At 38.0% G+C, this 15,938-nt stretch overlaps 1 protein-coding gene across 1 annotated transcript in view; it reads left to right on the forward strand.

Moving 5' to 3' along the window:
* Positions 1-15,938, forward strand: part of LOC105481832 (tripartite motif containing 9) — a 272,687-nt gene that overhangs the window by 273 nt on the left and 256,476 nt on the right. The window lies entirely within an intron of this gene.

Consider the following 15,938-nt stretch of genomic DNA (forward strand, 5'->3'; position numbering starts at 1 on the left):
TTGGTTTACTTCTGAGAGATTATAGACAGGGAAGGTGCAGAGGAACCTTATGGTTATGTTGGATGTGTTGGATGTGTTCAACATGTAGATATGAACAGTAGTTACACAGGCGTACGTATATGATTTTTTTTTTAAAAAGGATCAAGCTGTACATTTTAAGACGGTGCACTTTATGCACTTTCAGGTGTGTGTTATTACTCAAAAAAATTAAGTAGGTACCGAGATCCTAGGTCAGTACTTCAAAATGGAACCAGACACATAGGCTTGTAACATATATTTGAGTTTTTTCCTCTCAAACACTCGTAAATACAAATGCAAACCAAAATGTGCACTGCCCCATCAGTCAAATGAAAATAGTTGCAGGCGCGGTGGCTCACGCCTGTAATCCTAGCAAAAATAAGGTAGGCCAAGGCGGGCGGATCACTTGAGGTCAGGAGTTTGTGACCAGCCTGACCAATATAGTGAAACCCCGCCTCTGCTAAAAATACAAAAATTAGCCGGCGTGGTGGCAGGTGCCTGTAGTCCCAGCTATTCGGGAGGCTGAGGCAGGAGAGTCGCTTGAACCCGGGAGGCAGAGGTTGCAGTGAACCGAAATCATTCGACTGCACTCCAGCCTGGTCTATAGAGACAGACTAAGTCTCAAAAAAAAACAAAAAAGGGAAATAGTTGCCACTCCACTATCTTACCTCACCTTTTCAACTTAACTCACCCCAATTAGTCCCCTTCCTCACCCTTCCACTGAATAGCCCTCTCAAGGACACTAGCAACCAGCACGATAAAACCCAATCATTTCTTCTCGATGCGTCTAGCGTGACTGCTAGCCCCATTCTACCACACACCTTGAAACACTTTACTATCTTGCTTTCTGGGCAGCTCCCTTTTTTTTTCTCTTTCCTACACTAGCTGATTCTTCTCAAACTTCTTGGCTGGTCCTCCTTTACTTAACTTGTGGACATTGGCGTCCCCAGGATGCTTTACTGCCCCCCAACCCCCACCCTCGCCACCTTTCTCTTCGTATCATCAGGCTCTGATCTTTCTGGGAACTACTGGCATATGTATTCAACTCCTTGCTGAACATCTCTTGGATATGTAATGGCTGGTGAAAGCAAAAGAAATCTTGGGGCCCCGAAATAATTAAGCTAAAGGGAAAAGTCATGCTGGGAGCTGCTTAGGGCAAACCTGCTTCTCATCCCTCTGCTCACTGAGATAAATGCATATCTGATTGCCTCCTTTGGAAAGGCTAATCAGAAACTCAGAAGAATGATACCATTTGTCTCTTATCTACCTATGACCTGGAAGCCCCTTCCCGGCTTCGAGTTTGTCCCACCTTTGCTTTGAGTTGTCCCACCTTTCCAGGCCAATACAATGTTCATCTTACATATGTTGATTGATGTCTCATGTCTCCCTAAAATATATAATATAAAATCAAGCTGTGCTCCAACCACCTTAGGCACATGTCCTCAGCACCTACTCAGGCTATGTCATGGGCACGCATTCTTAACTTTCGCAAAATAAACTTCCTAAATTGACTGAGACCTGTCTCAGATTTTGGGGGTTCACAAGCTGAAACATCAAATGGCCAAAAAAGATAAGTCTTGATTCTCCCTCTGCTGGTCTTCCATCCACTAAAGAGCCCCGAGGTTCACCAGGTTGCTCTAGCCAAACATGTACATGTTAATTCTTAATTGTTCTCTCTCTTCACCTTCTCCTCTTGGACCCTATGAGCAAATCTAGTAAACTTTACCTTCAAAACATATCCTGAATCTGACCACCAATTTCCATATCAACAGCCAACACCCTAGGCCAGGGTTTTCTTGCCCTGAGTACAATGAGAACTTCCTAAATTTGTGAGAAAATAAATTTGTATTGTTTAAGCCACCAGTCTATGATATTTTATTATGGCCGCCCAAGCTAAGACCCTAGACCTTCATTACAATGTTGAATAGAAATGGCAAGAGTGGCCAAACATGCTTGTCTTGTTCTTAGGAGAAAAGCATCATCTCTTACCACTAAGTATGATGTTAATGTGAATTCTAAATGGATGCCTTTTATACAGGTGAGGAAGTTTCCTTATATTCCTAGAAGGTTGTCTGTTTTTATCTTGAAGAAGTGTTGAATTTTGACAAATCCTTTTTCTGCGTTTATTGAAATGACCATATGTTTTTGTCCTTTATTCTATTGATATGGTGTATTTTTTTTTTTTTTTTTTTTGAGACGGAGTCTTGCTCTGTCATTAGGCTGGAGTGCAGTGGCACGATCTCAGCTCACTGCAACCTCCGCCTCCTGGGTTCAAGCAATTCTCTTGCCTCAGCCTCCCAAGTAGCTGGGATTATAGGCGCGTGCCACCACGCCCAGTTAATTTTATATTTTTAGTCGAGACAGGGTTTCACCATGTTGGCCAGGATGGTCTCTATCTCTTGACCTCATGATCCGCCTGCCTCGGCATCCCAAAGATATGGTGTATTACATTGATTGATTTTGGGACATGAAATCAACCCTGCATTCTTGGTATAAATCCCACTTAGCCATGGTGTATAATTCTTTTTATATATTGCCACATTCAGTTTGCTAGTATTTTGTTGCATATTTTTACATCTATATTCTTAAGAGATATTGGTCTGTAGTTTTCTTGTAATGTCTTTGGTTTTGCTATCAGGATATAACTGGCCTCGTAAAATAAGTTGGGAAATGTTCCCTCCTTTTCTGTTTTTTGGAAGTGTTTGTGAAGAATTTGTATTAACTCTTCTTTAAATGTCTGATAGAATCTAGCAGTAAAGTCACCTAGGCCTAGGCTTTTCTTTTTAGGTAGCTTTTAAATTACTAATTCAACCTCTTATAAGTCTACTATGATTTTCTGTTTCTTCTTGAGTTGGTTGTGGTAGTTTAGTTTGCATCTTTCTAGGAATATGTCCATTTCATGTAAGTTGTCTTAATTTGTTGGCCTAATGTTCATAGTATTATAATCCTTTTTATATCTGTAAGGTTGATATTAATGTCCTCTCTTTCATTGCTGGTTTTAGTAATTTGAGTCTTCTTTCTTTTATTTATTGGTCAGTGTTATGGTTTGGATATGGTTTGAGTTTGTCTCCACCAAAACTCATGTTGAAATTTGATCCCCCATGTGATGATGTTGGGAGGTGGGGCCTGTTGGGAGGAATTTGAATAAAGGGGGTGGATCTCATGAATGGCTTAGTGCTGTTCTTCTTTAAAAAAATATATAGGGTCTCTCTCTGTCACCCAGGCTGGAGAGAGGTGGTGCAATCATGACTCACTACAACCTCAAACTCCTGGTCTCGAGTGCTCCTCCAGTTCAGCTTCCCAAGTAAAGGTGATAGCCTCAATGCTGTCCCTGGTGGTGTTCTCGTAGTGAGTGAGTTCTCACTCTGATGAGACTGGATTAATTCTCTTGGGAATGGATTAGTTCCCTTGAGAGTGGGTTGTTATAAAGCCAGAATACCCCTTAGGTTTTCTCTCTTTGTACTTGTCTGCTTCCCTTTTGACCTTCTGCGCCATATTATGACCCAGCACAGTAGACCTCACCAGAAGCCACAGCCATGCCCTTGAACTTCCCCGCCGTTTATACCATGAGCTAATACTCATGACCTATTTTATTTATAAATTACCCAGCCTTGGGTATTCTGTTATAGCAACACAAAACAAAGTCAGTCTAGCTAAAGGTTTCTCAATTTTGTTGACCTTTCCAAAGCACCAACTTTTAGTTTTGTTGGTTTTCTCTACCATTTTTCTATTCTCTCCTTGATTATTTCCTTTCTTCTTTATGCTTTGGGTTTATGCCCCCTTTTACCCTCATTGTTTTAAGATGAAAGTTATGATTATTGATTTGAGATCTTTCTTTTTTTTTTTAATATATGTGTTTAAGCTCTAAATTTCCCAACCCTGCTTTAGCTATATCCCATAACTTTTGTTATGTTGTATTGTCATTTCATTCATCTCAAAGCATGTACTAATTTTCTCTTTTGATACCCCTTTTTGTCAATTGGCTATTTAGGAGTGTGTTTTTCATTTTCACATGTTTGTGAATTCCCAAATTTATTTTTGTTGTTAATTTCTAATTTCATTCTATTGTGGTCCGAGAACATACCTTGTATGATTTCAATCTTTTTAAAATTTATTGAGATTTGTTTTATGGCCGGATATATGGTCTATCCAGAGAATATTCCATCACTTGAGAAGAATTTGCATTCTTCCATCACTGGGTGTTCTAAAGTTAAATGTCTATTAGGTCTGATTGGTGTATAGTTTTGTTCAAGTCTTCTAGTTTCTTGTTGATATTCTGCTTGCTTGTTCTGTCCATTATTGGAAGTGGAATATTGAAGTTCTCCAAATATTGTTGAATTATCTATTTTGCTCTTCATTCTGAAAGTTTGTGTTTCATGTATTTTGGGGCTCTGACATATATCTTTATAATTGTTATATATTCCTGATGGATTGACCCTTCTCCTCATAAAATTTCCTTCTTTATACCTAGAATTTTCTATTTGCTTTATAGTCATTTTGCCTGATATTAGCATAACCACTTCAGCTTTTGTATTGCTGCTATTTGTAGGATATATCTTTTTCCATCCTTTTACTTTCAACCATTTGTATTTTTTAATCTGAAAAGTGTGTCTCCTGTAGACAGAATATAACTAGACCTTGAGGGTTTTTGTTTTTATTTCTTTCTATCTAGTCTAACAATGTTTGCCCTTTGATTGATTACATATTTAATCCATTTGCTTTTTTTTTGAGACAGGGTCTCATTCTGTTATCCAGGCTGGAGTGCCTGGACACTCTACTTACTGGTAATGTTATTGTTTGTTTGTTTATTTGTTTAGCTTTTTGAGAAAGAGTCTTGCTCTGTCGCCCAGGCTGGAGTGCAGTGGTGCAATCTCAGCTCACTGCAACCTCTGCCTCACGGGTTCAAGCAATTCTCCTGTTTCAGCCTCCCGAGTAGCTGGGACTACAAGCATGTGCCACTATGCCCAACTAATTTTTGTATTTTTGGTAGAGATGGGTTTCACCACGTTGGCCAGGCTGGTCTTGAACTCCTGACCTCAAGTGATCCGCCTGCCTCAGCCTCCCAAAGTGCTGGGATTACAGGCGTTAGCTACCACAACCAGCATGTTATTGTTAATATGGTTGGATTTCTGTCATTTTGCTTTATGTTTTCTATATGTTTTATGACTACTTCATTCCTCTATTCCTCCTTTACTGCTGTCGTTTACAATAAATACTTTGTAGTATGACATTTAATCCTATAAGAGTTTCTTATAGTATATGTTTCAAAAGTTTTTTTAGCATTTTCTTTAAAGTTTAGTATATATATTAATTTATCAAAATCTACTTCAGATTTATACTAACTTAATTCTAGTGGGATACAGAAACATTACTCCTATGTAACTGTTTACTCTTTCTACTTTTAGCATTATTATTGTTATATATATTGTATCTATGTTATAAATTCAATAATATATTGTTATAATTATTAATTTATGTACTTTTATGTTTAATAAAGAAGCTGAGGAAAGAAAGAAGAGCAAGTATATATTTAGCGTTTATTATATTAATATTCATATTATCATTTTTGGTTATCTTCATTTGTTCCTTTGGATTTAAATTATCATCTGGTATGATTTCCTTCCTCTAATACAACTTTGCTCCCATCCACCACCTTTGTGCTGTTGTTGTTAATTATATTACATTTCTGTATGTTATAGGCCTAACAATACAATTATAAAAAATTGTTTTATACAATTGCTTTTTAAATCAGCTAAGAGACAAAAGGAAAATAAATATACATTTATACTGCCTTTTATAATTACATAATTACCTTTGCCCATTCTCTTTGTTTTTCTTGTGGCTTTAAATTACCATCTAGGCACATTTGCTTTTAATTTGAGAAACTTACTTTAGTATTTCTTATAAGGAAGATCTGTTTGCAACAACTTTTCTCAGTTTATGTTTATCTGGGTAACCTTCATTTTTGAAAGATGATTTTGTTCTATTTAAGATATTTGGTGTATAGTTTTTTCTTTCAGTGCTTTGAATATGTCATCCACTGCCTTCTGATCTCCATTATTTCTGATGAGAGGTATCTAGTAATTTTATCGAGGTTCGCTTGTACATGACAAGTTGTTTTTCTGTGGCTGCATTCAAGATTTTTTTTGTTTGTTGGCATTTTTACTCTGATGTATCTGGGTGGGGAGCTCTTTGCATTTGTCATACTTTGCATTTGTTGAACTTCTTGTACATTTATATTAATGTTTTCTGGAAAACATGAAGGTTTCAGTCATTATTTCTTCAAATACATGTATTTTTCACTCCTTTCTTCCTCCTTTCTTTCTGGTAATCTCATTAAGCATATGTTGGTAAACTAAATGATGTCCCATATTTATTGCTCATTTTTCTTTATTCTTTTTTCTTCCATTCTTCTGATTGCATAATCTCTGTGAATCTATCTCAAGTTGACAGATTCTTTCTTCTGCCTCCAAATTACTGGTGAGTGCCTGTAGTGATTTTTTTTTATTACAGTTATTGTACTTTTTAACTCTAGACATTCCATTTGGTGCTTCTTAAAAATAATTTGTATTTATTGATATGATCTATTTGATGCAACGTTGTCATCATACCTTCCTTTAAGTTCTTTAATCATGATTTATTTAAGTTTGTTGAATATGTTTATAATGAATGCTTTGATATCTTTGTTAAGTCTGACATTTTGGCTCTATCACAGGTAGTTTCTGTTGCCTACGTTTTTCTCCAATCTATGGGTCATACTTTGCTGTTTCACTGCATGACTCATAATTTTTTTGTTGAAAACTGGACATTTTAGGTAATATATTGTAGCGATTCTGAGTACTGATTCCCTCTGTATGGTTTGAACTTGTTTTTTGTTGTTATTTGATTGTGGTTTGTTTAGTGACTTGGCTAGGCTATTTAAGTGAAATCTATTTCTCCAGTAGTGGAAGGCCTCTGCTCCCATTTCTCAGAGAGTGCAGCCTTGGACATGTGCACAGTCACCAGGGGATATCAGTGGTTCTAGCAGGGCTCTCTTTTACTGTCTCTTTCCTTGATCTCTCTGTTAAACTTTCTGCCTCATTTGGTATTACCTCTAGCTGTTGTGCTACACTAAGTGTAGGATGATTTCTCTATTTAAGAAGATATCCCCTGGGGCTTATATTGCTCCACAGTCTAATCCAGTAAAATTCAGGCATTGGTAGTTTCTGAGGCCAGTCTTGGAGGTTTCCTCTAACCTCAAGGGGGCTCTTCTTAGCTGTCTCCTTCCCTGGTTCTCTCTGGTAAACTAGCTAGCTTATGGTTTAGCTTGTTGCGTTTTATTACAGGAAACTATTGTTTTTTTTAGAGCAACCCAAGGCTTGACCATCATCCACACTCTGTTTCAAATAAAGGTAAGTCCTTTGGGGAGAGCTTCAGGGCTCTCTGTTTTTATGGACTGCCTCTCCTCATGGGCAGTAACATTTTGCCCATGTTATTATTATTATTAGTGTTTATTCTGGGCACTGGGTAGAACAAGTGGCCCTGATCTTCTGGACTTGCTTCTGTAGTGGAACTTCTGCCATGTGAGCAAGCTGGGTTAAGGGTGATTGGAGTCCCCAGTGTTCTCACTCTGCTGCGCCTGCCTTAGAACTTTTGTACCCTGTGTGGGGCCAAACTCACCAGGACTTTAGCCTCTGCAACTCAGAGTTGGAAGGGATGAAAAATGCTGGTGGCCTTTTCCTCCTGGTGAGATATTGTCTCTCTTGATTGAGAGCTGAGGAGATCGGGAGCCCCATGTTCTTGGTCACGCTAACCCAGAGTACAGTTTTGACCAAGATGAGCTCAGGGGGTGGGGAAGATGGGTAGGAATCAAGTGTATGGCTCAGATGCCATAGACTCTTACTGTTCTTACTCAGTTTTAGTAGATTTTCTTGAAAAAAAAAAAAAAAAGCTTCTTCATTTGCTATATGCCCTTAGGACAGTTTCCACAGACTTTAGATAGTGTTTTTGTTTTTATAGTTTTCAACAGTATTATGGGATGAATTGTGTCCCCCTTCCAAATTCATGTGTTGAAGTCCTAACCCCTAGTAACTCATAATGTAACAGTATTTTGAGATAGGGTCTATAAAGAGTTAAGTAAGTTAAAATGAGGTCATTAGGATGAGCCCTAATCCAGAATGACTGGTATCCTTGTAAGAAGAGGAAATTAGAAAACAGACATGTACAGTACAGAGGGAAGACCATGTGAAGACACAAAGAGAAGATTACCATCTACAAGCCAAAAAGAAACACCACAGAAGAAACCAGCCCTGTCAAAATCTTGATTTCAAACTTCTAGCCTTCAGAACTATGAGAAAGTAAATTTCTATTGTTTAAGCCACCCAGTTTTTGGTACTTTGTTATGGCAGTCCCAGCAAACTCATACAACCAATTATGCTTGTTTTGCTGGGGTGGGTCCACACTGCCATCTGGAAGCCCAACCCAAGCCATCATCTTGTCTCATGTGGATTATTATAATGTGCAAAGTTCTTAACTAGTCTCAATGCTTTTACACTTGCATCCTCCCAGCTTACCAAGTATATTTTCCTGTCTAAAACCAAAGCGATATTCCTGAAACACAAGGCTGACCATGTCATTCCCTACTTAAAACTGTTTAATGGCTGGGTAACATGCTTTCTATTATCCTTAGCATAAAGTTCAACTTTCTTAATATAGTCTCCAAAGTCGTACTGTATCTGGCCTTTTCTAATGACCAAGTCTTAGTTTTTGACCTCTTTTATACTGTCTGATAAAGTCGTACTAGGTTTCTTACAGTACCTTGACCAAGCTATATTTTCTCTTCTAGGTTTTTGTGGAAGGATTACTGCTCCTTTCATTCCCCAACTGCCCTGCTTCATTGCCACATAACTATTCAATCTTCAGATTTTACCTCTACATCCCTTTCTTCAGAAAGTCTTTCCTAAGCCAATTAGTTTGGGTATGATGTCTTCCCGGGTACACCTTCTGAACCCTGAACTTCTAACTTCACATTTAGTATACTGTATTGTATTTGCCTATTTACTTGTGTCTCCCCCACGGGATTGTGACTCCCAATTATGAACTGTGTCTATCATGTTTATAATTTTTTCTTCAGTACCTATAGGTCATTGGTATTACCAGATTCTGCGGGCTAATTAAATCTATAGCCCAAAGTGTTAGAGACACCAAGATTACATAAAAACATAGAAGTTCTATGTTCTTAACTCAACAGACATCAATGTCTCTGTATGTATACACACACAGACACATATATACATATATTAAGTCATAGATACATACACATATAAAGTCAATGTAGTGAAATTTTTCTATATATTTATAACATAAACATAAATGGAAAGTATGAATTTCTTTTACCTTTTAAGTTTTTAAAATTTAGAAGGTAACCAATACTTTGAACACTAGTGATCAAACATGACTGTTAGCCTGATAAATCAGAACAGCACTTTTGGAAATAATTTGGCAATATATTTTAAGAATTAGAAATATATTCATACAGTCCAGGTGCGGTGGCTTATGCCTGCAATCCCAGCACTTCGGGAGGCTGAAGTGGGTGAATCATTTGAAGTCAAGAGTTCGAGACCAGCCTTGCCAACATAGTGAAACCCCGTCTCTACTAAAAATGCAAAAATTAGCTGGGTGGTAGTGGTGTGCACCTGTAATCCCAGCTACTTGGGAGGCCCAGGCAGGAGAATCACTTGAGCCTGGGAGGCAGAGGTTGCAGTGAGCCGAGATTGTGCCACTGCATTCCAATCTGGATGACAGAGTGAGATCCTGTCTCAAAAAAAAAAAAAGTTCATACACTCTGGAACCCTACTCTAGGTACTTTATCACATGGAATGAACTGAAAAGTGGGACCTTTTTCCAACATATGTGTGAAAAGGTCTTCATGTATGTTTACAATTACAGGTGAATAAGAGAAAAGGTATTATCTCACAGATATCGTAGTTAACAGTATCACTGATATCCTGAAAAGGGAAAGCCTTTTGTATATCAGCTTGGAAAAGAAATTCTTTCTATTATATAGTTAGTGGCAGCAAAAGACTGTCACTAAAACTAGAAACAAAATACAACTGGAGAAGTATAATGCCATATGTCATCACAAAAGGACATAGCTCTTCAGACAATCTCACAGCTCCATAGGCCAAGATTAGGATTATTGACTAGTCTCCTCTCCCATCTAAATGCAGAAAGGCAAAAGTAAGGGTCATTCTGAATTTATGAGACTGGCTTTAAAATTTAACTTTAAAGAAGCTTTAAATATTTTTTAATGTTCTTGTTCATGCATAAAATTTTTAAACATAACTAGAGAAAAATCTAGATGTTGAAAGGGATCTTATCATTTAAAACCCTGAATTAAAGTATATAAACAACATTTGGCCATCCGAAAGGTTACTAAATCACTGCTGTAATTATGTGGCAAGTTACAGGGATTTGGAGCTCAAGATTAGTTTAATATGTATTATTGTAATTGTCCAAAAAGCATGAAGAAAACTAAAGCTATAGACATCAGAATTAAATTATGAAGTCTGGTCAGTTTCAGGAGAATGAGAAGTGTGTGCACATAGCATTAAAATCTCTGGCACAAGTAGCAGCTCTTCCCATGCAGATGGCCTGAGGCATAGAAGTGGATAATAAATGATGCAGAGCCAAGACATGAAATGCTTGAACTGGACCAGGACAGGGATGGTAATCTGGATAGCATTGCTTCCCTGCCCATGAGTATTAGCAGTTAATAAAGAACAACATTGCATATTAATTTATAGTTACATATACTAATTATAGTAGATGTCTTGGAAATTCAAGATAATTGAATAATTATAATTATAATTATAATTATAATCAATAATTATAAAAAATGACCACTTAATCATTTAAAAAAATTAAAGGCAACAAGTCAATATGCTTTAGATTTTTAGTATTCCCATTGTATATAATGTTTGGACCCAATAGTATAAGGGCCATCTGTTTTTACAAAAGCTTAATATATTAGTTATCTATTGCTGCCTCAAATTCTCTTAAGATTTAGTAACTTAAAGCAATTATCTCTCACACTTTCTTTGTGTCAGTAAGTCAGGGGTGGCTTAATTCCTGGTGGTTCTGGCTCGAAGTGTTTCATGAGGTGGTTGTCAAGATGTCAGTCAGGATGCAGTTATGTGAAGGCTTTACTGAGGCTAGAGGATCCACTTCCAAAGTGGATCTCATACTACTGGCAAGTCAGTGAGAACTGTTGGTGGGAGGCTTCAGCACCTTTCCTTATAGGCCTCTCTCTCAGGGTTGCTTGAGGTCTTCATGATTGGCTTCCTCCAGAGCAAGCCATCTGAGAGAGCAATGAAGAAGTAGCAATGTCTTTTATGGCCTAGTGTTAGAAGCCACTCGCCATCAGTCCTACTGGTCTGAACAATTACACCTTTTGATTGTGGGAGATGACCACACAAGCATATGACGCAAGCAGACAAAAATCACTGGAGGCCATCACGGAAACTGGCTACCACACCTAACAGCTCCATTTTGAGGGCCATGCTAACTTAAGTCTGGTAGTCAAGCATCTGGTTCTAGAGTCAGATGGAACAGCTTTCCAATCTTGATTTCACCACCTACTTACGCTTTCTAATCCTCAGTTTCCTTACCTGTTATATGGAAATGATGGATCCACCTCGTCAGTTTGCTTCAAGAAGTAAATAAGTTAGCACACAAAGAATGATCCTTTCTGCCAGATCATGTTATTTCACAGCTCAAAATTCTCCAGTGACTTCCCATCAGACTTAGAAATTTAAGGTCTAGCAGAACCTGATCTAGCAAGTAACTGCTATGCTGATCTTGTTTATTTTCAATGTCTCCCTTCCTCACTCTGCTCCATCCAGTGGCCTCCTTGTTCTTCAAACTTTCTAAAGCCACTCCCAGTTCAGCCTTTCCACCTGCTCTTCTCTCTGCCTGGAATGTTTTTCCCTATATGTTTTCATGGGTCATTTGCCCACTTCGTTCAGGTCTCTACCTAAATTTTACCTCTTCAGAGTTCTTCTCTGACTACTCCTTTCATTAGTTTATCCATTTTTAAAAATTCATAACACTTATTACTACCCAGTATTTTGACCCTTGAACAACACAGGTTTGAACTGCATGGGTCCACATATATATGGATTTTTTTCAATCAAATACACTATTTACAAGGTGCAAAATCTGCATACACGGAGGGCCAACTTCTACAGGGTTGACTGTGGGACCTGAGTATGCGAGGATTTTGGTATTGAGGGAGTCCTGGAACAAATCCCCTGCATATCCTGAGGGATAACTGTAATCGTTTACTAATTTTGATTATTGTTGCCCTCCTTCACTAGTATGTCAGTTCCATGTGGACCTTGTCTCATTCATCACTTCTAGTGCCTAGAAGTGTTGCCAGTCTTAACAGTCGGTGCTCCATACATATTTGTTTAAAAGTTAAATAATGCATATAAATTAGCCCATTGCTTGATCCACACCATCACAAGAGTTCAATAAATGCTCTCTATCAACATCATCCTTATCATCTCCTTACTAACCTAATATCTCACATGTCTATGATACTTTTATCATTTACAAGGAGTAAGTAGTAATGCTTTTAAAAGAAGAGCTGTAAGGATATAGCTATAGTTGGGCATGCTCTGATAAGAAATGAAACTAAGAAGTGCAAGGGAAGGATTTATCTCCTATAAGTGACTTCTTTTTTTCAGAGGGCCCTCTCTAAAAATTGGTCTTTTTCAACCAAATAACCATGCTTTCCTCAGGACAAATGAGTGATACTTTCTGAAGAGTTGTCCATTGAGTTAGAACACAGTAACCTCTGAGAGACTATAATGTAAATCAGATGCAAACAACACATGGGGAGAAGGGAGATTTAAAAAGTATCAACTACCATGCATGTGTATGTTTGTGTTAGTCAAATTAAAACTTTAATAAACTTTAAGTTCTCATTGCATAGTGAGAGTTTGATAATTTTCAATTAGTCATTTCACTTTATTCATAAAATACATAGTGAAAGAACCCTTTAAAGATAGATTCTGCAATAGTGCCTGCCTCAAATGAAAATCATAGTCAGGAATCTGGCATCTGAGAGATAGGACAGGGGTTGGGGTAGAAGAATCCCTTGAATAACCTTGTCCTAGCTAGAAACAGTTCTGGATAAGTTACATGTTCCCATCTGTTTATTTGATTATGCAATTTTCATTATTCTGTTATTTGAATTTCAGCCTTTTCTTGAAGTGAACATCATGACCACAAACTGTTCACATATTTGACTCTTATTACATTAAAGTTTGTTGTCTAACAGATGCACACCTCTAATGACCGATGTTCAAGGAATGTACCAAGGCAGAAAATTTGCAACAGTTAAATAATGATGGTGGTCTTAATAAATAATCGTGGTTTGCTACAGTTTTATGTTTGTTTGTTTTCAAATTTAGGCAATGCAGGATTATGAGAATCTCCTAAATTAACTCCTACCTGTATTCTAGTTATGATTATTTCTGTTTTCAGACAAACTGAATATTAATATAACCTTTCCAACTTTTTTCAATTTGGATAACACTTATTAGACAAGCAGTTTTCAGGGAAAACCATATATTATAAACTGGTCATTTTTAATTATTTAAGGCTTGACTCTTGAGTCTTTAGTGGTTGAACAGTGTGCTGGATCATTCTAGGTCAACCTCCGAAACCGAGGATCATGTTTTATGAACTCTCCAACTTTTGGGGTTTTCCTATAAGGTTATTAATTTCTCACTGTCCCCTCCATTTTCCCCTTACTGCCCCTGTCAAATAAGATCCCCATGCAGGGCTGCTATGCCTGTATGGTACCTTCATATATATTAGGAAAGGGCATTCTTTCCTCATGGCAGAGGCAGCCCTGCAGGGCACCTGATTTGGTAAGAACAGTGGCCAGAGCACAGCACTTTGCTAGCAGAGCACAGACTGAATTTGAGCCCCCACTCACCCAATGGCTGGAGGCCCCAGAGCACAGTAGCATGTATCAAAAGTCTCTCTTCTCTCTGTGTTGCCCATAGGCTGCTGGTGTCTCCAATATTGTCCTAGGAGATGACAGCCCTGCTAAATCATATAGGATATAACAAATATTCACTGAGAGGCAGTCTAGTGCAGTGGAACTGCATAGTAAAGTGCTTAGGAGTGGGAATTCTAAAGTCAAATGTCTTGGCTTTGAATCTTGCCTCTACCAACTAATAGACTGAGATCTTAGACTAGTTATGCAATCTTTCTGTGCTTCAGTCTTGGGTTGTGAGGCTAACATGAGTTAATATCTATAATGCATACTCAATACACATTATTTATTAATGTATGATAGCACACAAAATCTGTTCAAATATTGCTTCCTCATGCAGTTATGAGCAACTAGATGAAAGTGTAATTCCATCTGAGAAGGCTTACTACTTTCCACCCACCCTTCCTGGAAGCTGGCAGAGAGCACTGAATCATTCAGCAAGCATTTGAACACTTACTGTGCACAATGGTAGACAAAAGTATTTTAAGAGACAATGTTCACCCTTCAAAATATGTTTCCCAATTCTCAAAACAATCAAAATAAGAGAACATTATTTATTGTCCTAAAATGTGATCATATCAGGAAGCATGGCATAGGCCTTCTGGTTTTCTAGAATGAACATGTGCTTTAGCAATAGATCATCTTTGAATCCAGCCTCCCTCTCTTATTGGCTAAGACACCTCAAATAAGTTACTTAACTTCTCTGAGCCTCAGTTTCCTAAATGGTAAAATAAAGTAAAACAAAAGTTTCAAGCATTATTGTAAGGATTGAGATAATATTTGGAAACAAAAATATTTGTGGCACATAGGAGATACTTAATCAATGGTAGCTTTTGTCCTTATCAATATTTTCTATTATCACCATCTAATTTCCTTTGTAGACAACTATGGCGACTCCCAATAGTCCACAGCTTAAAGTCCAGATGCATAACATTCAATACCTTTGAGAATCTGGCCCCCACCTTCCCTTCTGATACGGCAGTGTCCCCACCGAAATCTCATCGTGAATTCCCATGTGTCATGGGAGGGACCCGGTAGGAGGTAATTTAATCATGGGGGTGGGTCTTTCCCATGCTGCTCTCATGTTAGTGAATAATTCTCACAAGATCTGATGGTTTTAAAAACAGGAGTTCCCCTGCATGAGCTCTCTTATCTGCCATCCATGTAAGACGTGACTTGCTTCTCCTTGCCTTCCACCATGATTGTGAGGCCTCTGCAGAGGCCTGTAACTCCACTAATCCTCTCTTTCTTCCGTAAATTGCCCAGTCTTGGTATGTCTTTATGAGCAGTGTGAAAAAGGACTAGTACAGTAAATTGGTACAAGTAGAGTGAGGCACTGCTAAAAGACACCCAAAAATGTGAAAGCGACTTTGGAACTGGGTAACAGGCAGAAGTTGGAACAGTTTGGAGGGCTCAGAAGAAGACAGAAAAATGTGGGAAAGTTTGGAACTTCCTAGAGACTTGTTGAATGGCTTTGCCAAAAATGCTGATAATGATATGGACAATAATGTCCAGACGGAAGTGGACTCAAATGGGAATGAGGAACTTGTGGGGAACTGGAGCAAAGGTGACTCTTGTTATGTTTTAGCAAAGAGACTGGCAGCATTTTGCCCCTGCCCTAGAGATTTGTGGAACTTTGAACTTGAGATAAATGATTTAGGGTATCTGGCAAAAGGAATTTTAAGCAGCAAGGCATTCAAGAGGTGACTTGGGTGCTGCTAAAGGAATTCAGTTTTATAAGGGAAGCAGAGCATGAAAGTTCATAAAATTTGCAGCTTGACAATGCAATAGAAAAAAAATCCTATTTTCTGAGGAGAAATTCAAGGCCACTGCAGAAATTTGCATAAGTAATGAGGGGCCGAATGTTAAT

Source organism: Macaca nemestrina, chromosome 7, assembly GCF_043159975.1.
Source record: "Macaca nemestrina isolate mMacNem1 chromosome 7, mMacNem.hap1, whole genome shotgun sequence".
NCBI classification, from domain to species: Eukaryota; Metazoa; Chordata; class Mammalia; order Primates; family Cercopithecidae; genus Macaca; species Macaca nemestrina.